The sequence below is a fragment of the Carassius gibelio genome, chromosome A15 (assembly GCF_023724105.1).
Source record: "Carassius gibelio isolate Cgi1373 ecotype wild population from Czech Republic chromosome A15, carGib1.2-hapl.c, whole genome shotgun sequence".
NCBI lineage: Eukaryota > Metazoa > Chordata > Actinopteri > Cypriniformes > Cyprinidae > Carassius > Carassius gibelio.
Window position 1 is genome coordinate 11,547,455 of NC_068385.1, and position 25,094 is coordinate 11,572,548.

The window sequence follows — 25,094 nt, forward strand, 5'->3', positions numbered from 1 at the left end:
AATACCTTGCTATAATTAGACCGTAAATCGTACAATAGGAAATAGTTTTTCTGTAACACGTTGCCTGTGTTAGTGATTTTTATTTTTTTATTTATAAATACGCAAATATAAAAGAACAATAATTAACAGTATAAAACCATCCATGGGGGAAAAAAATTATTAAAAATGACATATACAAAAAAAATATATATATATATATATATATATATATATATATATATATATATATATATATATAATGTCTAACATTAAATATATAAACCGATTCCATGACGCCATATGTGTGTGCCGGCGCAGAATTGTGACTAAAGTGGAATCCTGGAGGAAACGCAAACGTTGAAACAACGTGATTTGCCAATGACAGCTGAGAGTGCTGAACACTAAGAAACTACCGAAGTTTTCTTTCATCGATATTTTCTATTCTTCCGATCTATCAAAACGGTAGAATGTCGCGTGTGCTGCTCGTTTCTTTTACTGTCTATGCTCGTTACAGATGCATGTTTACAGAGTGCTGTCTGGTGAATCGGTTAGCTGTTTGTCTTCTTACTCTCTTAGCATACCTCAAGAGAATTAGCCATGAACACTTGTTTTTAGATCATTTGTTACGTTAGACACAGACCGTATGTTTCCTCTTGAAATAGACACAGTCTGTGTCGCACTTTAATTCATTCACATGGAAAACAAGACTTAAAGCAACAAATCACCCAAAAATCAAACTTCTGTCTTCATTTACTCCAATTCCTTATGACTTAAATTACTGTCTAATTATGTTATGCTGACTTTAATAGCATCGTGTTGTTGTGTGAATGGTGACTGCTCCATGGTGAGCCTAATATCACTATTTGAAAATGCTTATACATGTTCGGAGCAATGTGATGGTGAATAAATAATCATAGGATTTTAATTTGGGGCCTTTGAAACGGTTTATTAACTTTGTTTTGATTGCTGTTTGTAGTGTTATGTCAATCTGTCTTGTTGCAGAAAGAATGGCGCTGAATAAATCCATGCATCCTCGAAACCGTTATAAGGATAAACCTCCAGACTTTGTGTATCTGGCCTCTAAATATCCAGAGTTCCAGAAGCACGTACAGACCACACTGACCGGCAGAGTGACGTAAGTCCTCTTGTTTGTTTATTAGCATTTTTTAAAGTGTCATATGACTTGCTAGAGGAATTATGACATAAAACATAAAGTGTTTTTCTGTTCTATCATTGTGAAGAAAAGAGACTGATCTGTTTCAAATGACGCTATTTTTTATTTTATTTTTTTTGTCTGTGATTTGCACATATTTGCCCTTTAGCACAACATGAAAATAATTTACAGATCTCTGACCAAACAATCACTCGTACAAATAAGTCACGGAGACTGCAACTATTTGATCAAAAACAGTAATAGTGTGAAATATTATCACAATTTAAAAAGTCTGCTTTCTATTTTTATATATTTTACATTTATTTCTGTGATGTCAGCTGAATTTTCAGCATTATTCCTTCAGTATCACATGGCATGCTCCTTCAGAAATCCTTCTAAAATGCTAATTTGCTGCTCGAGAAACATTTCTTATTATTATAAATGTTGAAAGCAGTTGTGCTGCATAACATTTTTGTGGAAAGCTTGAAACATTTTTTTTCCGGATTCTTTGAGGAATAGTAAGTTCGAAAAGAAAAACATATTTTCAAATATTTTCTAACATTTAAATGTCTTTACTGTCACTTTTGAGTTTAATGCATTATTGCTGAGTAAAACTGTTAATTTCTTCAGAGAAATATATATATTTTTTTTGTCATAAACATTTGCCAAAAGTAAAGGTTTCCCACATTTATGTTATTTTGTGTTATTTTCCCACCCTACTTATTTTTTTTCCTACTATGACTTTAAACCGGCATAGAAGAAAATATGTTAATATTAATAACATTACAAACATCATCTTTGTTTAAAATCACACTTTATCTCCCACAAACAGGCATTCTGTCACTAAGAAATTAATTAATATAAATTTTAGATCATATTTAATGCCCACAAACTGGTATGTGATGTCTGTTAGGTTGCATGTAGTCTTATAGGAGTCAGTCAGCAGACTTCCGCTGTGGCTTTGTAAAGGGAGATGAGTTATTTGCGGATCAATAATCACATTGGCGCAGTATTTTAGGTCTGTCCCATTGAAGCGGCTGCTATGATTGGATGAGCTTCCTGCTGTGCCTGTCGATACACAGCAGTGTATCCAGAGCTCCAGGGGAGGGACGGAGCTCGTGCTGTTGTCAGAAAATGAACTTGACAAGCAGCACTCCTTTCTGGGAAAATTGCCTGTCCCCCTCCCCCTCCTTATCATCTTTCTTTCTTTTTTTTTTAGCCCCACTTGCAAGATTAGTTTTCGGTCTAATGGGAATCATCTTGAACAAACGCCCTAAAGTCATGTCTGAGGCTGAACATCTTGCGTGTTTTTTTTGCCAAGTCTCTATATTTCCAGTCCGTCCCACTTGGTTGTGCACCGTTACTGTTGACCTTGCCAAGAGGTGTGCGATACTCTCTCAAAGGTTTCAGAGGTAGTGCATGCAAATCAGCCACTGTGCCTACAGGGCTTCAGTTTAAAGAAACAGCCGATGTTCAGCTCAGTGAAGTCTTGACTGGAGCAAAGATCTCAGCCTCTGGGAGTTTAACGCTTGAGGTGCCAGAGGGCAGTGTTTTAGATCTCTTGGGTATTCTTTCGTTTTTGCCCCAGCCCAGGTCTCTGAAAACTCTCCACAGTCTTAGCCAAGCCTAGGGGTTTGTATCATGCACAAAAGTTTCCACTGACTCAGCCTCCATCGTTATTTTACAGATTGTTTTGGACTCATTTTGACAGCTGAAAGAACGACTGCTGTGATTATGCATGCATGAGAGGAAGCAGGAATCTCGGATGCTCCTTTTCAATACTGGGCTGTTTCCTGCCCACATCTATGGGAAAGCACTGCGGATGTGCACTACAGAGCTGTAGAGTGGCAGGTGGAAAGGGGAACAAAAGCATCCTGGAGTGGAAGAAAGCCTCAAGTGTTTGAGGGCTGAAGGGCAGGAGCTTGTAATTGGGACACAGAAATATGAAATATGTCAGGCGGTGTGTGTGGGAGTGACGGTGACTGTGTTTTAGAGGATTGTGACTGATCGTTGACTTTTGATCATCGTGGAACTGAGAAAGGACATTGAATAGTGGCTGACCAATAGGGTTTTCCTCAATAGGGGAGATGTCTGCATCTGGAGATCAAGGTGGATGATATAAAACTGATAAAACTAGTTCACCCAAAAATGGAAATTCATTTACTCACCCACGTTGGTCCAAACCTGTATGAGTTTCATTCTTCTGTTGAACACAAAAGAAGATATTCTGATGAATGTTTGTATCGAAGCATTTGATGGTAGCCATTGACTTCCATAGTATTTTTTCTATACTGTGGAAGTCAATGGCTGCTGTCAATTGTAGCCAGTGTAATTTATTCCTGTGACGAAAAGCTTAATTGTCAGCCTCATTTCTCCAGTCTTCAATGTCATATGATCCTTAAAGAAATCATTCTAATATGCTGATTTGGTGCTTAAGAAACATGTTGTTACTATCAATGTTTAAATCAATAAAAATTTTCGATTAACATTTTTTTTTTTTTTTAACCATGGTAAATTTTTTTTCAGGATTCTTTGATGAACAAAGTTCAATATATATATATATATATATATATATATATATATATATATATATATATATATATATATATATATATATATATATATATATATATATATATATATATATATATATATATAGGTTATAAATATCTTTACACGTGTACTTGCTGAATAAAATTAATTTCTTACAACACAACAACAAAAAAACTTGCAGGCCACTGAACATTTGAATGGTAGTGTATGTTATCAGACAATTTAATAAAAAAACATATTTAATGTTTAAATTAACATTTATATGTAACATGCACCACATTGCTGCAGAAAAGTTTAAATAGAATTTATTTTTCATAATATCTTATAAAATGTTTTCAAACAATACAAACTTAATTGAATAAATATCTAAAATATGGAAAAAGCTAATATATTAAAAACAGTATATACTTTAGAGAGCGATTTCTCCTTGATTTTATTCTGTAATACTTTTATAATTTCTTAAAGTCTTTTACGTTTTCTGGCTTTGAATGAGACATGAGGCTCTGTGGTGGTTTATTTGGGTTGTGTTATATTGTTTTTTGTATTGGTGCATATAATATCACAAGGAGAACTGCAGTTGGCCTGTTTTCCCTCGCCCACAGCGCTGGTCCTGTCTGGTCACGTCACATTTCCTCAGCAGGAGAAGTCATTATAGCGTGACACAGAGAGAGAGAGAGAAATGTGTGCTTCCGAGAAGCAGAAGAACAAAAGAGATCTGGGCTATAGAGTCATGTGTTCACAGCCCCAGACTGTATTGACGTCTGTGCACCTGGAGAGGCTCAGTTAGTGTGCCCATCTTTCTGCTGGCTTTTCTCTCCGGTGTGCTGTCAGGTCTGGCCATGGAGCCTCTTTTTGAAGATGTGACTTGAAAAGAGTTCCGTGTTTCCTCTCCCTTTGATTTCTAATGATGGTTTTGAAAATTCTATTCACCACCCCTGGAGCTGTTCGCCTCTGTGGTTTAATTAGCAGGGCTGGCCAGCCTGTCCACAACAAACTGTTAGCATTGTTTCTTCTTCTGGTCTACAAATCTGTGCTTTGTCCTTTTGCAAGTGCACATATAGAGTGAATCTCTCTTTAAATATGTTGCCATATGAATGATTTTTGGTTACAGATCATAGTTTATTGTTTTATTATTCTATACTGGATATTATATATGATCTGATATTGGATATTTAAATGTGCCTAATTTGACTGATTACAATAATGATTTAGTTAAAATTACAAAAATAATTTAGTTAATATAATTCCTAAAAATAATAATAATAATTAAAAAAACCACTAACATTTCTGAAACAAAATATTTTAAATTTGATTTTGTTTTGTTTATTCATTGCTAATTTAGCTATTTTTACAATAACATTATAATGTTGTGATTCCTACATTAAATAAAAATTATTTTAGACATTTTTTTTTCATTATTATTTAAAAAATGTATACTTTGTCAGTACATTGCTAATTTTGATATTAAGTTTCAAGAACTTTAAATGCACAAAACTAAAGACTTTCTGTTGAAAGGGACATTGAATGCTAATTTCCCACAAGTTGGTATGATTCTTTAGAGTCTTCATAAAATATCTGTAACATACTTTGGTAAAATTCCTGAATGGTCATGTTAAACAACAATCTTTTTCCCTGTTCAGAAACGACCTGTTTCAGTGCATGTCTCTTTAAATGATAATGAGCTAATGCTCACCCTGCCCCCTCTTCAGTTTTTTTTTTTCTTTTTTCTTTTTGTGGAAGAGCCTTTGCTAAGTTACATTTAAATAAAATGTACTGTCTTACATTCATATATCTCTTGGCATTGATTCCTAAAGAATTGTTCCATTCAGGACTTCTGCACTGGATTCTGTCTTTTAGGAATCATTTGGAGATATCATCTGCACTATATTTTAGTCAGGTGAGCCGAGTCCAGGACAGATGTCTGGAGTTGTTTATGGCTCTGTTTTTGTGTGATCTCAAGTGTCAACTGGAGGAAACCAATGTTTTATTTTAAATGAATTCTGCAGCAGTAGTGATTTTGACACATATTTGCATTTATATATATATATATATATATATATATATATATATATATATATATATATATATATATATATATATATATATATATATAAACTGTAAATCTTTCTGCCATCTGCAGCTGGTGTTTACGTTACAGCACACTTACCATTCAAAACCGTCCCAGACCACATGCTCCTCATCTCTCTCTTTCTCTCATTCACACATACACTCTCTTGCTCACTCTCTCTGTCTGATTATGCTCTGAAAGCTGTACTAGCTTACTCAATTCTGCACAGTAAAGCACTGTATATGGCATACTAATAGAAACTAATATTAAAAATAATGTGAAATCGAATGCGTTGTTCAAACCTTTAAAAATTGCATCACTTTACATATTTAATTTAGAAGGTGCATCCAGATAATATTTTTAAAGACATTTAATTGTGCGTGTTTATACACCATATTTTACATTTAGATTACATTCACTTAAGGTTCATCTTAATTAAAAACATTAAAAAACACTATAAACTGTAAATGCAATATTTTGCAGACATTAAAATTAATATCCGTTTTTCATACTGTACCTTATTAAGTTGTGATAACTAAATTTACTTAAGTTACTTTAAAAAAATAGGTGTCTTTCAGTTATTATAAATAAAAACAACAACAACAAAAAAGATATCTTGCTTGAAATATACTTTTTGTAGATATATCATGTAATATAACATGGTGTAGAATATAATATATCTACTTAATGAGATTTTATATCTGATTGATTCATCACGTTGAAGGTAAAATCAAACACATTACATTGTTGGATATAGTATTTTTGGTAAATTAAATGAAAGTTTAGTCAGTTTGCATAATGTGCACAGACTTTCAGAAATAGAGTGGTATATTAGTATCATATTCCGTCTCTTTCTCTTTTTCCTGCAATACAGTTAGAGATTTGTCTAAAACCTATCTGATCTGGTATTTAACCAAAACTTCACCAGTTAGTCCTGCAAGTTAAGACGTGGGATTTGCTGAAATATCAAGTCTTTTATATATATGAATTATAATTAGCTTCTACTTTTCGTCATTCCAGACTCCAGACATTTTTGTGCTGTAAGATAAGCTTCTTTCCATTTCTTTCCCAAGTCTCTCATGCCACAGTTTTGAGGATAGGGTTAATCTGGAAGAGACACTTACTGAGAGGGATGTGGGTACGACAAGGAATCCTCTCCCCCATCATTTTCCCTCTGCTGCCACTGGAGGAGGAAGATATGAAAGGAGAGGAAAGATTTGGGGGTGCAGAGTGAGATGGGATTAGAAGGCATGAACCAGAGAGACGGCGTCCATCACTGGCTCATGGATGACCTGGATGAAACTAGAGAGCATTAAAAAGAATTCAAAATATAGTATGACATTGTGAAACCCTAAAATTTAAATTCTGTCATTATTTACTCACTCATGTTGTTCCAAACCTATACTGTTGTTCAGAAGTTTGCAAATGGTAGGACTGTTTTAATGTTGTTTATATATATATATATATATATATATCATGCACATCTCATCAGTAAAGATGCCCCTTTAATTAGAAGTACATCTCCAGCACGTGTGTTCAGATCAGGGTTGCCAGGTTTTCACAACAAATCCTGCCAAGTTGCTTCTCAAAAGTCCAAAACTAATCGCGATTCCAGGAGGTTCCCAGATTAAAAAAAATAAAAAATTCCCGTGGTTAAAATATACTTTTTTTTTTTTTTTTTTGGCATGGTTGTCTTGGTAAAATTCGCATTTTAGGGGCTAAATATCACGTTATTGGTATTGGGGTTGCTTCAAACCGCAGACATGAAAAACAACCGCAGACTTGGCAACACTGGTTCATGTGGAGCGGCAGTTACTACACAGAGCAGTAGTCTACCGACAACTAACACAAAATTTTAAAATCGATTTTGTGTAGATTGTCAGTGAATTACGGCTCTGTGTAGTAAATGCCAACCAGTGTTGCCAAGTCTGTGGGTGTTTTTCATGTCCGTTGGTCGAAGCAACAAAACCAATATCATGATATTTAGACCCTAAAATGCGAATTTTACCAAGGGAACCATGCCATAAAACTTACATTTTAACCCGGGAAACCAATTTTGTATCGGGGAACCTCATGGAAACGCGATTGGGCTAGTTTTGGACTAGTTTTGAGAAGCAACTGGGCAGGATTTGTTGTGAAAACCTGGCAACCATGATCTGAACGCACGTGCTGGAGATATACTTCTAATTACAGGAGCGTCTTTACTGATGAGAGATGTGCATGAACATCGTATTCTATTTTTTGCACAGCCCTTGTGCATATATATATATATTGTAACCTACTCATGTGATCACAAAGCTACATTTTCAGCAGCCATTCGGCAGTCTTCACTGTCACATGTTCCTTCAGATCCTCAATATTTTTGTGGAAACTTTTTTTTTTTTTTTTTTATTCCTTGATTAATATAAAGTTTGGAAGAACAGTATTTATTTGAAATAGAAGTCTTTTGAAACTTTTTTTTTTTATCAATACTACTGACCCCAAACTTCTCAATGGTAGTGTTTTGTTTTTTGTTTTTATTCATTTTTTAAAATTATTAATAAAGATTTAAATATAAATTGGTCAATATGTGTGGTGCTCTTTTCTGAAGCTATTCGAAAACTTTGTCCAATGAACAGACCAAAATTTTACTTCACTGGTAGTCTTCACTTCTAATGTAGATCTTAAATAGTGTTTCTTGTCCTTCTTGTCTGATATTTGGTTTGATAGCTCGAGCATTGAAGAAGTAATTGACTAACAACTTCCTTATACAAAACTATAGTATGGATTCAGAATACTTAATACTTAAACTGACATGATGCAGAGTTTGGTGCAAACCTTTCAGTTGGAAGTGAAAGAAGCCTGTAAATGATTTTTGTGTAGCTGCTGTAAAAGTAGCAGTAATCTCTGCAGCCTGGCAGACAGTGAATTGATTCATTATTGATGCAGCGGAGGGCTGTCCTGACTCCTGGGTGAGGGTCCTTCTCTGAAATGTCAGCCATAATTGTGGGGTTCAGCCTCAGCTCACATACAAATGAGATGCGGGGGCATGGTGGGGGGCATCTCACATCACTCATCCTCTCTGCTGCCTGCTACAGGACTAATCCTGATTTTAAACCCTCACTCCCCTAGTTGGGGTGTCAGTTTGTGACACATGACAGCATTAGCCATCAGCTTGTCTTAAAGGCATAGAACAGTCAAATATGTAATTTGTGATCATTAGTTCACCCAAAAATAATAATACAAAAATAACCTCCCTGTCAAACTTAACCTGTACAACTTCTCTGGAACACAAGATATTTTGAAGAACGTTAGCAACTAAACCATTCTGGTTCCCATTGACTTCCATTGTATAGACAAAAATTCCAATGGGAACTGAAACTGTTTGGTTATCAACATTCTTTAAAACATCTTGTGTGTTCTGCAGAAGAAAGAAGTGAATACAGGTTTCCAGTTTTGGATAAACTATCCCTTTAAGCTAAATTGCAAATAACTTATTTCAGTCTGTTCATCACACAAATGTATTGTATTGCTTCATAAAACTTGGAATACAGTGCAAGTACAAGTTGGAACACATCTATAATGCTTTTATGGTGCTTTTATGTTTTTTTGGGTGCTGGACAGTCTCTGGTCACCATTCATTTTCCTTGTAAAGAATAGAATTCAAAGCTTGAATGTTATTCAAAATATCTTCTTCTGTTTTCCACAGAAGAAAGGAAGTCATACAGGTTTGGAATGACATGAGGGTAAAAGTAAATGATGACCGTTTATTGTAAATGATGTAACTGTAATTTCCCCAATTTCAGTTTGTTTCTGCTTTAAAAATTTCTGAAACCTTCTCCTTCTCCTAATTTCACATCTCAGTGGAGAAGGTCCTCAGATTATTCGCCGGGCTCGTGTTTACTGCAGTGTTGAGTTGAAACGAGATCCTGGTCGACTAGAGATTTGACGTGCTGACAAAACCAAAGAAAACCTGACAGTTGGTTGAACATCAGTCCTCACGAGACTACTTGGCTCTCTGTTATCTTATTAAAACTGCACCGCTACATTTTTTGTTCTCACAGAACACAATAAAAAGCTGTGGAGCATGTTCAGCATCCATGCTTTGTTTGCTAGTGGTTGGGTTTGGAAGCGTTTTGAGTTCGGGGATTAAAAATGGCTAAACGGAGCTCTAGAGGTGACCTTGCAGTGATGTTGATGGTGCTGATGGGTAGACCCTTGCTGTGTCGTTGTGTCAGTCTGATTGGTTAGAGCAGTGCTTTTGCTTTAAGATTCAGATTTCACATAATTTGCACATCAAACGGCAACTCTGAAACTTCCTTTTGCAGCATAAAGCACTTTTTTTTTCTCAGTTTGGAGTTGTTCGGTCCTGTTCATGTCCTTGAGTCAGAGGGTTGCAGTTTCTGATTTTCTCATCCCTGCTCTAATCTACCCATATACAGTTCACACCCACCTCACGTCAGCATCACCATCTTCTTACACACACATTCACACACACTGCTCTGCGGGGCGGGTGAGCCGCTCACATGTACTGAAGCGGTTACTGTGGAGACGGCTGGGCTGCAGCACTTGGTGTTCGTCCTGTGAGCCAACAGATTCAAGGCTTAAAATAGAAGGACAGGGTAACGGCTCTCGCGGCCTCATCCTCTACAGACTGATTATGACCCGACGCATACAAAGTCAGCCACAGTCACACATGATCATTTACACACGTGTACCTGATTCTTTACAGAGATTTGTTTTATTCAATGTTGGCAATTGTGCTTTATTATCGAAGGTAATCCTGTTAAGCGGTAACCATGGAATCCTTCATTGACATCCATATTCATATTTAATTCCCAAGGTCACATTTTCAAAATTAATAGGATGGATTAGAACACTGGATTAATTAGGGCTAATGTATTAATAAATTATAAAGATAGAGGTGTGTTGGATTTTTCACATGGACGGCTTTTGCAGAAATACTTCCTCTCGTGTTGTGTTCTTATTTGTGTTAGAATAAAGAAAAGAGACTATGTTGTTTGAGTTGTTGTCCACTGATGTTCTTTCTTATTTCCAAAGAGGTGTGATGAATACTAATTGACCCATTTGTAGCCTAAATGATCCTAGATTATATTTAGCCTAATCCATTTTTCCCTCTATCCTGATAAGTGTTCCAGTCGCTGCTGCAGAGAAACACCCCCATAACGGGATATTAGCACCTCCATACTTTATTATTTGGATGGTGAGCTGGCTTAGATTTCCGCCAAACACATCATTTGGAGGCCAAAGAATTCAATTTTAGTCTCATATGCCTCAGAATCGTGAGGACTCATGGCCTTTCTTGAGAAGTGGCTTTTTTTTTCACCCCAAACAAGCCACATTTGTGGAGAATTTGTGATGTGAACTTTCTATTGATCAAAAAAATCATGAAAAAGAGGTTGTATAATGCTTTCCACAAAATATTTGGCAGCACAACTGCTTTTAACATTAATAATTATATCCGCACATTAGATTGATTTCTGAAGGACCATGATTCATTTTCTGCTGAAAATTAAGCTTTACCATGAAAGGAATAAATTTAATATATTAAAAGTTATTTTTAATTGTAATAATATCTCAAAATATCTTTTTACTGTATTTTTAATCAAATAAAGACTTTTGAACAGCAGCGTATACTTGTAAAATATTTTTAATTTATCTAAATATTTTTGTTTGTTTTCTTATTTTTTTTAATCTTTAAATATTCTGTGTATTTTCATAATCTGGTATGCGCACCATTGTATATGTTTTTGCATTGTAATTGTACACTTTTATAGGATTATAATGCTTGGTGATTTTATAGCCACAGTTGTCATCAGTGCTATTAACCTGTCAGTAGTTTTAGGTTAGTTTAACTTCAGACCTGACTGCTATATCACAGAATCTCAATCTACAGCAGAAAACACAAAATCTTATTGTCTGAAGCATCATATTGCACAATATGGAAAACCACTCCTCTGCTCTGCTTCTTGACCAGGGTCTAACCATTTTATAACTAGACTGTTATAAATAACTAGACTCCCTCTGGCCTACTATCATACAAAATGTTATTTTCATGACAGATTTGCTGGTTTTTCTTTTTTTTTCTTTTTCTTGCACATTGTCTTGCATTTTCCCTCCTTAACATATCAACACCTCAAATGTAATATCACAATCATTAGGCTGTAGAACATCCTTTCAACCCAGTACAGCCATCACTTAAAGAGCACGTTCTGTCCTTAAAGTTGCACAGCCCTTTTGTGACAAGGTCTTATGCTTAAGGTGGGGTGCAGATGTTTTTAAAAGCTCTGCAAAATAGCATTTCACACACCATGTCTCCGTTCCACAGCATCCTATCCGTGTGGCTTAAATGCACATCTTGCTTCCTTTCGGAGGTGCCAGACATGATCTGCAGCATGGAGCATTTAATTACATATATAGGGGTGTGAACGTACAAAGGAACCCTGATTACACCTGCCTCACCTTCCTCTCTCTCAGAACCACAGAAATGTGACATTACTGTGGCTGAATGCTTTAAGATCTACAGTAAGGATTTTGAGAGAAAAGGGAAGGGGATTATGAAAGCATTTTTCCATTAAAGCATTTTTGCAAATGCATACCAGTGACAGCTGCTGCTTCATTGTGTTTCTCGGCATGGATGTTTTTATGATGGGCACTAATGAATTGAGGAGAGTGTATGTGGTGTGTTTTTAAAGATGGCTATTAGCTGATTCCTTTCTATGTTTTTCTGTCTATTACCCCCCCACTAAACCTCATCCCTCCAACAGCCTCAACTTTAAGGACCCCGAGGCTGTTCGGGCTCTCACATGCACCCTGCTGAAAGAGGATTTTGGCCTAGCCATCGAGATCCCCCTGGAACGGCTCATCCCCACCGTGCCGCTCCGCCTTAACTACATCCACTGGGTGGAGGACCTGACTGGGGGGGCAGGGCAACCAGCAGAGGGGCATCGACATCGGTATACTGGCTCATACTAACTGGTGTTATCCTGTTAAAGCTATTTGCGTTCCCTCAGGCTGGTGGTACAGGGTTTGGCAAGGCTGCTTGTTGGTTCACACACAGACACACACACACACACACACACACAAACACACAGACACAATGCTGGCAGTCACATGCCACCAGATCCTCTGGATTAAAATATCCCACTCCAAACCATCACATCATGGCCATCCTCAACCAGAATCTCTGTCCTGTCTCTCTCTAAGAACCTAAACAACTGTCCATGTTTACAGATTTTATCAGTAGGGTTCGGTCAAAATTGTCGAAGATAATTGTCGAAGTAAATATTATATAGTTTGAATTCATTCAATATTTTATTTAATTTGTATTATATTTTAATAATTGTATGCTTGTATATATTAGAACAATAGAATTATATATATATATATATATATATATATATATATATATATATATATATATATATATATATATATATATATATATTTTTTTTTTTTTTTTTTTTTTTTTTTACATATGTGTGTGTTCTTTTTTTTTTAAACCATTAGTTCTGTTCCTTGATTCTGACTTTTCCCCTAGACTTTTCTGATTTTTAAGTTCATTCTTTTTGACAGTTTGTATATTAAAACCAGAAAAGTCTTGGGAAAAGTTGTGTGTTTATTTCCTCTCCACTGGTGATCATGCATACACTTTCAGATGCTCGTCTGTAGCTGTTGCATCCGATTGTGTGTGTGATATAGTTGTGGCTCTTCTGATCGGGTTAGACTTCAGATTCGTGACCTTTGCCAGCTCTAGGATGAGATTAGCGGTGTTAGTGTCACACACATGATGAATAGCTCTAAATCTCTTTTATTCAGACCTTATGGGGATCATCTTTGTTCAGTTCTGCTAAATCTCAGTCCATTTGAAGGCTGTCTGACTGGATAATGGATGGCCAGAGCTGTCCTGCCTCAGTCTAACTGCATTATAGTCATGTGTCACTCTGTCAGGCAGTTGCTTGCACTATTATCATACTAATACTTACTGAAGAGTTCTAACATTTGGTGATAAAATTATGTTTGATTAATTATGTTTGATCCATGTTAACTAGACTCTGATCATTAATTCTGTGCTCAGTTTAGATACAAAATATCTGAAATTGACACAGTAACATCATAAAGTATTCATGATTAATTTTAACCGCACTGTTGATCTGAAGTATTGTCACTACATGAAGCCTGTGTTTAGGTAAAGACTTGGAGGCAGATCATATTTCATATGTATTTAAGCTTGTGAAGTGAAGGGTTTTGGCTTTGTGCAGGTACTGGTGCTTCCTGTATTCACCCCTTGCTGGGAGCCACTATGAATGGCTGGTTCTTCCTCGCCACAGAAGTGGATGACATCTGCTTTAGTTATGCAAAGTAGAACGTTGAGCAAAACCACCTGGCAGAGCTCATTAAAGGTAGGTGGTGTGTGTGTGTGCAGAGATAGAGTTTACAATTGTATATGTACTTTAACCTACTTAAACGCATAAATGTGTGTTACTGTGGTAAAGGTGCCACAGGAGACTCTGCTGATGGATGCGCTAAAGGAAGAGTCCATTGTCTATGATTTCTGCATGTGCAATCCTCCTTTCTTTGCCAACCAGTTAGAAGCAAAGGTGAATTCACCTCCAGTGTTTGAACAGATGCTCCAAACAAGAGCTGTAAAACCCCCAGGCTGTTTTCTAGCAGTATCTTTCTCTTTGTGCATATGACAATAGTTGTTATCCGTTCTTTCTTCAGCTTCTTCCCCTCTTTTCTGTCTCCTCTGTCAGGGGGTGAATTTGAGGAACTCCCGCAGACCTCCACCCCGCTCCATCAACACTGGGGGGGGGGGGGTTACTGAGATCATGGCTGAGGGTGGAGAGCTGGAGTTTGTCAAAAGGATCATCCATGACAGTCTGCGCCTAAAGAAGAGGCTTAGGTCTCTCACATACACACACAAAATTGCATTAAGGACCAACCCAAAATTTATTTATGTATATTCATGTATAGTTCATTTAAACTGTTTTCATAAATTTGTAAGGCAACTAGTTAACAACCACTAACCAACTAGTTGTTCAATAACCAATACTTTGAAAGCAGAGTGGTATATACACAAATACACACATCAATTAATTAATAATGTAATATAATACAGTATAGTATAGTATAATTAATATAATATTACATGGAATATTTGTAGATGTTATGATGTAGCTGAATGTTATCGGTTGAGTATCGGTTATCGGTTGATGGCGAAACTCTCAAAGTTGGCAAAAAGTGAATGATATATCAGTTTGGCACCAGTGTCCACACCTAAGGAGCTGTGAGGAATGTAATAATATGGGAGTAAACAGCCGCTTGTGTCCAGGTCTGCCGAGGAGATGTTTTTAACTGACAGAGCTAAAGAGGGGAAGAGGCCATGCTGATGAAAGGGGCAGGACAGATGGATGCTGGGATGGATCTGTCATACAGAGTTTGTGTAATTAATTGACAGGCTAAGTAAATAATTATTTGAGGCATTATCCGGGCCGCTCAACGGGAGCAGCTGTGTGTGTGGCTGGAGCAGACGGCAAGCCCCCCCCCCCCGTGTCAGGACTGTCAGTGGAGTGCTGGAGTGAAGCAGCAGAGCAACCGACATTAGGCCTGATTAACCATGTCATGAGCTGAACCCCAAGAGGAACCTGACCATGTGTGTGTGTGTGTGTGTGTGTGTGTGTGTGCATAGAAAAGTTGATCCACAAGTTGTAAAGTTGAAAGGGATCTTTCAATTTTCACTGTTTGGATGTCATATCAGATGTAGTTTTAAACCTCTGAGTGTTTTTATGTGGCTTCTGCTTGTGTTGAGAATTGACTGGTGTCTGTGGGGGAAGCTGGGCACTCTTCCATCTCGCTGTGTTACCAGCTCCCTCTCTCATGGGTCCAGACTACGCAAGCAGACTGTCGTAAAATCAGTGTGTGTGTGTGTGTGTGTGTGTGTGTGTGTCGGCAGGTGTCCATAGAGTCAGCCAGGCATTTTGATTGGCCCTCTGAGATGCTTCTTCCTCTCCAGCCCCTCAGATATGTAATTACTGCCAGTCTTCCTCCAGTCTCACTTATATACTAAATACAACTGTGATTTTGCCAAACAATCTGTGCTATTGAAATTGTAATTGTTACTACTTCCTCCTCGAGGCCTGATAACTAAAGTGAATGAATAAACACCCCCTTTCCAAAGCCTGATAGATGCTGGAGTACCCCGTTATTAGACGAGTGTGCCGGGGTGCCACACAGCCTTCCTCCGCTCTACTTCAGAGAACATGTGTGGATATTAGGGCTCTTTAATATTTCATTACACAAAATGAAACGATTGTCAGGCCCCTTAGGCTCCATATGCAGTCCCTCTCTTGTCCAACACTCCCTCGTTCTCATGGTAGATTGATAACCCCTATGATAATCCCAAATCACCGCCCAACAAAAGTCACTCTACAGCAGAGAGTCTACACATCATTTCTGTCTGTTAGTTGTTAAAGGGTTCCTATGATGTTGCTAAAAAGAACATTATTTTGTATATTTGGTGTAATGAAATGTTTATGTGGTTAAAAAAAATAATTCAATGCACTTTGTATGGAACATATACGATCGCCTCGAACTGGAATCATGGCGGAATATCTTGTGATGTCCACTTCGCAGGGCACTTACGTTCGAATAGAAGAAAGGTTTGAAGCCATACGAGAAACATACTAAATATGCAGAGCAGGGGGGTGCAAGGACTGAAATTGAGAACCAATGCTCTACACCAGTGGTTCCCAACCTTTTTCAACTCGTGGCCCACACAACCACCCACATATGTTTGCGCGGCCCACTTCAAAAAAAATTAACTGACCCGCTATTGTTGGGGTAATAAGTAACTAACTTAGTAATAAGAAACTAAATTTGTCAACTGTATTCATTGAATGAACTAGGGCTGTGCGATATGAAAAAGAAAAAAACCTATCACGATTATTTTGATCAATTTTGCGATTGTGACACACCGATATGCTTTTACATTCATAAATGCATTCAGTATTAATTTGAAACATATTTCCAAAAAAAAAAAACAATTAGAGCTTTATCAAAAAGTTGTAACGTCTCTAGAACAGACATAAGTCAAAATTATCACTATAGTAAATATGTAACAAAATGTATAGATGTCCCCCCCGTGTTCAGGGTCTTTTTTTTTTTTTACCATGCATTGTTCATAGAGCTCATTAATTGTAGCGGTGCTACAGTATGTGTATTTGGTTAGCAGCGAGAGCGCATAAATATAAGGCGAAAGCACATTAAAATAAAGCGCACACTCAAATCGTGATTTTATGACCATTTCTTTTAATCGCACAGCCCTAGAATGGACTGGAAATGAACAGAAAATAATTAGCGGCCCACCTGCAATACCACCGCGGACCACAGGTTGAAAACCACTACTCTACACTGCTCAAAACTCACGTTTTAATCATCAGTGTCAAATCCGTTACATATGTAAACGTACTTCCATACTGTTAGTCAACAGCCGGCATTGTAGCCTACTCTCCCAGGAAAATGTGTTGCACATATCTGAATATTTGGGTTTAACTGTTCTGGAACAGTGTTGTAAATACAACTTAACCCATTGTTTTCTAGTTGTGTCCTCTTTTGGAAGCCCAAACAAAGTAATTTTGCTTTCACAATGAAACAGCATCTCTACAACATGACGTCGGCGACAACAACAAGAATAAAAAGGTTACACCTTCTTTCTTTGCGTGAACATTTGGGTGTCGTTATGCAAATCTTCCCACATAGTGACGTACACATGTGGGGGCATATTTAAACGAGACGTTTTAGTAGGGGTGGACGAGCCTCTGGATTTGAGACTTAGTCTTTCCAACTTTACAGATCTTGTAACACTTCAAAGAGAAAGGAAAACTTGAAATCACATCCTATGACCCCTTTAAAGTCAGCATGGAGTCAGAATTGTAATTGTGCTTGATTGATTTGGTTATTTTCTGAAGAACAAATGTAGTTATAACTTGCTCTGCCTCTGTTTTTAACTTTGCAATGACATAAGGCCAAACATACAATTTAAGCATCATTTAATATGTTACCCACAAATTTACATTTAAATCCTGCAGTGTGACAATTTTTTTATTGCAAATATTCAAATTAGTCTCAAATGTAATAAGTGCATGCATAATAATGTTTTTTTTTTGTTCTGTTTTTGGATTTTAAATAATGTAATTTTAAAAGCAAATTAATATTTAAATACCTATTTAGGAATTGGCTACTGTTTTATGTAATACAGTCATTTTTTAATGTTGCTAAAATATTTTTTTGTTTAAAATCAGAAGTAATATAATACAAAGGTTAATAATAGTGTTACAGTGCATCAATACTGAATTAGTAAAAAATATATATATAATTGAAATATTTAATACAATATTTTCAATAATTTAAAATGGTCTTTAAATTATGTTACATGCATAATAAAATATAAAAGGATTATATATTCAGTAATGTCATGTAATTTTTATATAGTGATGCCAGTCGATGGGGATGTAAAAAAAAAAAAAATACAAGTTTAATAGCAATTGATGGATTTGAAAAAGAAATGTTACCATTGGGATACATCAAAATGCTCTTAAAAGTGCACTTGACCTTCAACCAATACATTCTGCTCTCAAATCCTCATTAACAATGGGTTCTGTCTGTCCTCCATAATGAACAAATTAGTGTTTGCGTCAGGCTATACACAAACCAGTCTGTGAATAAAAACAAGTCTTGCCCTACATTTATTTATTAAATTTCCTGTTTGACTCATAAATATGTCACATTTTGGAGATAAAATGGGTTGTGAACATGCTTCAGCCTGACCTTTATGATATTCCTCAGTGATTAAAAGCAAGATTCTGTCAATTTATAAACCAAAAAACAGAGAAAATTAAGAGTTGAGCACAAATCATTTATGCATAAACCTTGTTATCCTCCTCCTCTCTGTGGGCACTGGCTGATGAAGCCTCATCTTTTTCTGTCTCATGTGCAGCTTCAAAGCTCCCTGTCAAGGTGGGGTTTTTAATGAAACATTGAGCATTATCTTAAAAAAGATAAAGAGTAGCCCAACTGACCGTTCCCCCACAGTGAGCCCATATTCAACACACGGCTCTACTTCCTGCAGTTTATTTGATGTGCTCTCATGGATCAGGTGTCCAGGCTCGTGGTTTCACAAGCTCTTTTTTCTGCTCTTTTTTTAACAGGTGGTACAGTTGCATGCTGGGAAAGAAGTGTAGCATGGCACCTCTGAAAGATGAGCTGCAGAAACAAGGGGTGAGTTTTGCTTGGACCACTGCGCGTGTGTGTGTGTGTGTGTGTGTGTGTGTGTTTGTGTGTTTTGTCTCTCAGATCTTAATAGATAAATGAGTGGGCGTTTCCTCAAGACTTCAGGTTAATTGATCTTAATGAGTTTCACTAGCATGGCCTAAAAACATAACACGACAGGGAGTGCTAATGGAGTAGATTTCATTAGTCCATTAGACATCATTAGCTCCAGCGTCACCCCTCTAGCCCCTCTCGATCACCTCCGTCTGTTTCTGTACAGTCAGAACGCTGTGATATCAGCTCACAGGTTATTAGTCTGGTGTCAGTCTGCTCTGCTCAGCTCAGGCCTGATGTGTGGTTTGATTCATCTGAAGGTGTCAGAGTCCCGTCACCCCTCATTAGAGTCATTGTTCTCCTGGCCAGCGTCCAACAGACGGGGTCGCTTCCTCCTCTCGCCACTGTGGCTGTAATGAATATGCTAATGAGGTTCTTTCTCTCATTCTCGTTTGCCCTCTAACTTTCCCCTCTCCTTTTTCTCTGCCTTTATCTGTTGTTTAAATGTCCTCTGCTTGCAAAGTTCAAACCCGAGTGGTAAAAATTCTATACTTTTTTACTAAAATTTACCATTTTTCAATTTTAAATATCACCAGTAAATTTAGCCATCACTACATTATACAGTATGAAAATGTAAGTTCATTTTGGAAAATATTTCATTAAATATTTGCACATTTAAATTGCATTGAAATTAATGGGTTTTTAAAGTTGTTTTTAATTTTTTTAATTATAAGTAAGCATTAAATTACTGCAAATGTAATCTAAAATATGATCTAAAAATATGTGAAATTATTATGACCATTTAAATATCCAATACCCATAATACTGATAAATTGAAAAAAAAAATCTATAACATCAACAGATAACTGATATGAAACTGATATTGTGCAATCCTAATTGTAAAGAACAATTGTAGATATATATCATGGTAGTATTTGTTGTACTGAATTATGCCTGTTGTAAATAAATTATGCAAATAAAACGTAATTGCTAATAAAGATTTACATTATTAAAAAGTCATTGTGTCTGGACAGATAGTATTATAGAAATGACAGTAAAGTTGCTTCGCTTTACAGTAATGTAAATTTGGGAGGGAAATGTGCTTCATTGTCATGAAAATGTGACAATGCAGTCCTAAAAATGATTTTTTTCTCTGTGCAAAATATGATTTTTTTTTTCATTTCTAATATCTTTCATATAACCCAGACTTCTCTTGGCAGTTTTAGTATGATTCACTGCCTATATTGTGTTTGAATCACCATTAATTAGATCCTCATCATCTTTTGTTCTTTCACAGGTACCCACAGTAACACACACCGAGTTCTGTCAAGGTCGGACCATGCGCTGGGCCCTGGCTTGGAGTTTCTATGATGACGTACCTGTGCCTGTAAGCTATGAGTACTTCCTGCATTCATTTATAGTCAGTGGAGAGTGTTTGCCTCATGCACCCAGTCTGTTTGATGCATTTGTGTGTGGGAAAGCAACACCTGCTGAATATTCACTGGACTCAGCCCTCTTTTTAATAATGCATCTTTAGCCCATTCCATCAGATACACTTGACCTGCTTCCTAAGGCACAGCGCAGCTCCTTCTTAGCAACAGTTGCCCAGACAGGGTGACTGTGCTACATAGTCACGCACTTCAGAAGGGAAAAGAGGTGAAGGGAATGGAAAAGGGGGCGGCAGAATGATTTGTTATGGTCTTTCAGGAGAATTCCCCAAGTCCCAGGTGCCTTTTTCCTCACAGGCACTCGAGCAGAAAGATTGGCCTACATATCTGTCTGCGAGCCGCTCCATTATCAGCCAGCATACAGCAGATCTCTGGAGCAATACGGACAAGTCTAGATCTGGATGGCACCTGCAGCCTCCTGTGCTTTATTCGCTCTCTCCCATTCGTGCAGTCTCAGTTTTTCCACTTCTTGTGTCCATCCTTCTTCTCTGAATCCAGCTGAGCTCCATTAGCAGAGCGCACAGAAGCCAGATCAGTCTTTTTGACAGTTAGATCTTCAATCCAGACGTGAAGTGTATTGCACGAGACGTAGGGGGTACAGCGAAGACTCTGACACAAAAGGTAGGGTTTGAAAAGCACCCTGCTGTGCTGAAAGCGTGCCTAGGATATGAGGCTGTTGAAGCAAATGAATTTACAGTTGAAAGGGGGGTTGCAGAAGCTGAGAGGTCAAAGGTCACCAGGCAGGAAGAAGCAATAAAAGGAAGTATAAAGTGGGACAGAATGAGGCAAGTTGTCAGCGTCAGTGGATAACGACTGATCATTGTGGCACTCATCTGCTTGTGTTCAATAATTGATTAATGACCTTTCAGCTCAGTCTCGGTGCAGTTCAAATCCCAAGGCCCATGATTTTTTCGTTTTCTGCATGTTTAAGAGCGAAGCCACTCCAGACACATCAAGAGGCTCAGTGTTGAGAGCGGAAGCCATTTCACATAGGATCTACTCAACCTGCTTAAGAGCAAATGTGTGGTGGATAAATAATGGACTGAGTGGAGAGGGTTATAATTCACCGTGAAGAGAGGATAAAAGAAGTGCATTGCTCGGATTAAGACTGATAGAAATTAATTAAGAGGGAGCATGTGGATCGATGCGCGTGTCCGTCTGTTTTCATCCATTATGTGCTCGTCACAGATGGGTAGGGATGCTCTGAGCCATTTTTTTGCACTTTTTGACAATGTCTAAAATATCACGCTTGGTACATCAGAGACAAAACACTAGATGCTGCTAGTCTGATCATATTTAGATTCATTGCGGTATTTAGTCATTAGAGTGAATTACTGTGGCCAGTGTGTGCTTTAATATATTTATTACAATTTTTGGTCTGCTTTTGTTCATAGATTACTGGGATGTGGTTTTGTCATGCTTGGTAGAATTTGACAAGTTATAGTCAGGAAATAGCGCCCCCTTGTGTTGTAGAAGGATGCTGGACTGCATGGGGAACCGCCTTAATGTTAAATCTTAAAATCTGGCAAGAAATCCAATTAGCTTAATGTAGTTAATCTTACATGAGAAAGATTTGTGGTTTATTGTATGCTAAATGTGTTGCTAATTCCGACGGGACAGAAGCAATGGGGTGTTGTTGGATAGAGTCAGATCCGGTGTTGGATGCCAGATTAACTGTGTGCCATGTCTCATATTATGATTAGCGGTCACCGAAGACCATGACACTGTCGGTCCGTCTGAAAGCCGCCCGTGATGTCCCACAGGAGGAATACATATGAGACGTGTGTCTGATGGATGAGAGCAGAATAGATGATGGGTGTGGTTTGTTTTTCTGTACTGATGGCTTGTGATGAGTCATGCTGTCCATTTATCTGCTCTAACAACAGATGCTCTGTTAGAGGAGCAGAGAGACATGTGACTGAAGCAATGCTCATGAATCTGCTACGAGGAGAGCTGAAAGAGTCAAAAATGACTGCTGTGTCTCAGTAGGACATGATTGATTGATTATATTACATCATATTTAATCTTCAGGTCCTCAGACTCATTATCAGTTTATATTGGCAGTTTTGTTGTTGACACTTATTCACTGCATTTTTCTTTAGCAACAAAAATGCTATGGTAATGGTAACATATTAAATTGGCAAATGAAGCAGAAATATTCATAGAGAATGGAACCTAGCTATTTTTAATGTGGAAGCCAATTTGCTTAATTTTTAAAAAGAAATCTGCACTTCATTTTTGTTATGTAATATTTTCAACATTAACATTAATCATGAGTAATTACAAGTTCAACAAAGAACTATATAAACCAGCTTTATTTTAGTATTATTTATAAACCAAGAATTGTTAAGATTTTGAGTGATCTTTTTATATTTAGCTTTATGTATTCCCTCTGTGTTTTGCTGCCATCTATTGGCCACCTTTACTAAAATTCCTGAATTCTTTCCTGAATTAAGTTGACCTCATTGTTCTGTAACAGACGTCCCTCCGTGACATTGGTATGTGAGGTTGCAGCTATTCTTTAGGTAAAATTACACTTTTTGTTTTATCTCTAATGTGTAAACTGACATGCAAACACTCTAAAGTTAACTAACAAAAACTGATTTCCATCTAAATTTCTCTCAGTCTCATCCCTGTAAGAGGCGTTAAGCTGGAGAAAGCCCATAAGCCCCTCACCTTCACTGTACTGAAGCCCACCGTGGCAGAGCTCCAGGCTCAGACACCCAGCATCTTCTGCACCAACAGCAGCCCCACAGAGAGTGTGTCTGCCTGGCTGGAGAAGATCCTCACAGAACTGAAGGTAAACAGAAAGAGGAAAATAGAGAAGATGGATATTTTCAGACATCAGTGTTGATTTCCATTTATTTTTATTAAGTGGTGTTAAAAAAAAAGATATGACGATAATAATAATAAATAGATAAATAATAATAATAAAAATAAATTATTATTAGAATAGATTATTATTGTTATTATTAACATTAATAGTAATAATGATAATATAACTATCATTAATGATAATAACAGATTGTTACTATTATTATTTTAGGTTATTATTATTATTATTATTATTATTATTATTAATAAATAACAAAATAAAAATATTTTGTTAGTTATGCAATAATTATTATATTATTAATAATAACACAGTAATTATTATTATTAATAATAATAAAATAATAATAATTATTATTGATAATAAAATAATAATAATTATTATTAATAATAAAATAATAATAATTATTAATAATAATATAAATAACAATTGTTATTATTATTAGTATTATTGTTGTTATTTTAATGTTATTTAGCAGACAATCTGTTCCAAAGCACCTTGCTGTAGGGACAGTGGCTGATACAAATGTTCAGCATTAAACTTCTCATCTTCAGGTACTTCATAAGCGTGTTCCTTGTGGAGAAGCGCAGCTCAGCCTCTTCCTGACAGCAGTGGAGAACACCTGGATCCATGCGCAGCAGAACAGATGAGAACAGGGACGACATCTCCGAGAGCTCCCTAGAGCACAGCCAACCTCCACCTGTAGCACAGATGCCTCTGCTCCATCTGTCCCTGACACAGACGCTCCAACACCTGCAGCAGAGGAACCCACAGCAGAGGGCAGCAGAGAGAGTGATGAGCAGCAAGACCCAGAGAAAGGTGCCAACATCCCAGTGAATTCACCCACCGAACCAAAGGATGCGGCCATTGCTGATCCTCATCACCCAGAGACAGTAAGTGCCTGGTGAACGTGAAGGAAGAAGAGAACGATGTGGTGGTGGAGATGCATTGGGTGGAAGGGCAGAATAAAGATCTGATGAACCAGCTCTGCACTTGTTTGAAGAACTCTCTCTTTAGACAGGTAGCCAAACCTACCTAACACCACACAAGTGTTAAGCTTTCCTCCCGACCTCAACACAGATTCAACACTTACCACTGTCCAGTGCTGTGAAGCTACAAATAAACCTAAACTCCAGATTCGCAGATGTTTTATTAACCACTGATTGATGTTGCAATCAGAGCTTTTATTAAGTTTGTAATAAAATATTTAAAAACATTTTGTTAGTTTTTTCGTTACTGTGGTTAAATGCACAGTAATTAATTTTATTTACCATGTTATATGTACAGTACAGACCAAAAGTTTGGACACACCTTCTCATTCAAAGAGTTTTCTTTATTTTCATGACTATGAAAATTGTAGAGTCACACTGAAGGCATCAAAGGCTATTTGAGCAAGAAGGAGAGTGATGGGGTGCTGCGCCAGATGACCTGGCCTCCACAGTCACCGGACCTGAACCCAATCGAGACAGTTTAGGGGTGAGCTGGACCGCTGACAGCAGGCAAAAGGGCCAACAAGTGCCAAGCATCTCTCGGGGAACTCCTTCAAGACTGTTGGAAGACCATTTCAGGTGACTACCTCTTGAAGCTCATCAAGAGAATGCTAAGAGTGTGCAAAGCAGCAATCAAAGCAAAAGGTGGCTACTTTGAAGAACCTAGAATATGACATATTTTCAGTTGTTTCACACTTTTTTATGTATATAATTCCATATATAATTCCACATGAGTTAATTCATAGTT

The 25,094-nt window shown here is 37.1% G+C and overlaps 1 pseudogene; it reads left to right on the plus strand.

Moving 5' to 3' along the window:
* The first annotated feature begins 245 nt into the window (after positions 1-245).
* Positions 246-25,094, plus strand: LOC128029193 (RNA N6-adenosine-methyltransferase mettl16-like; annotated as a pseudogene).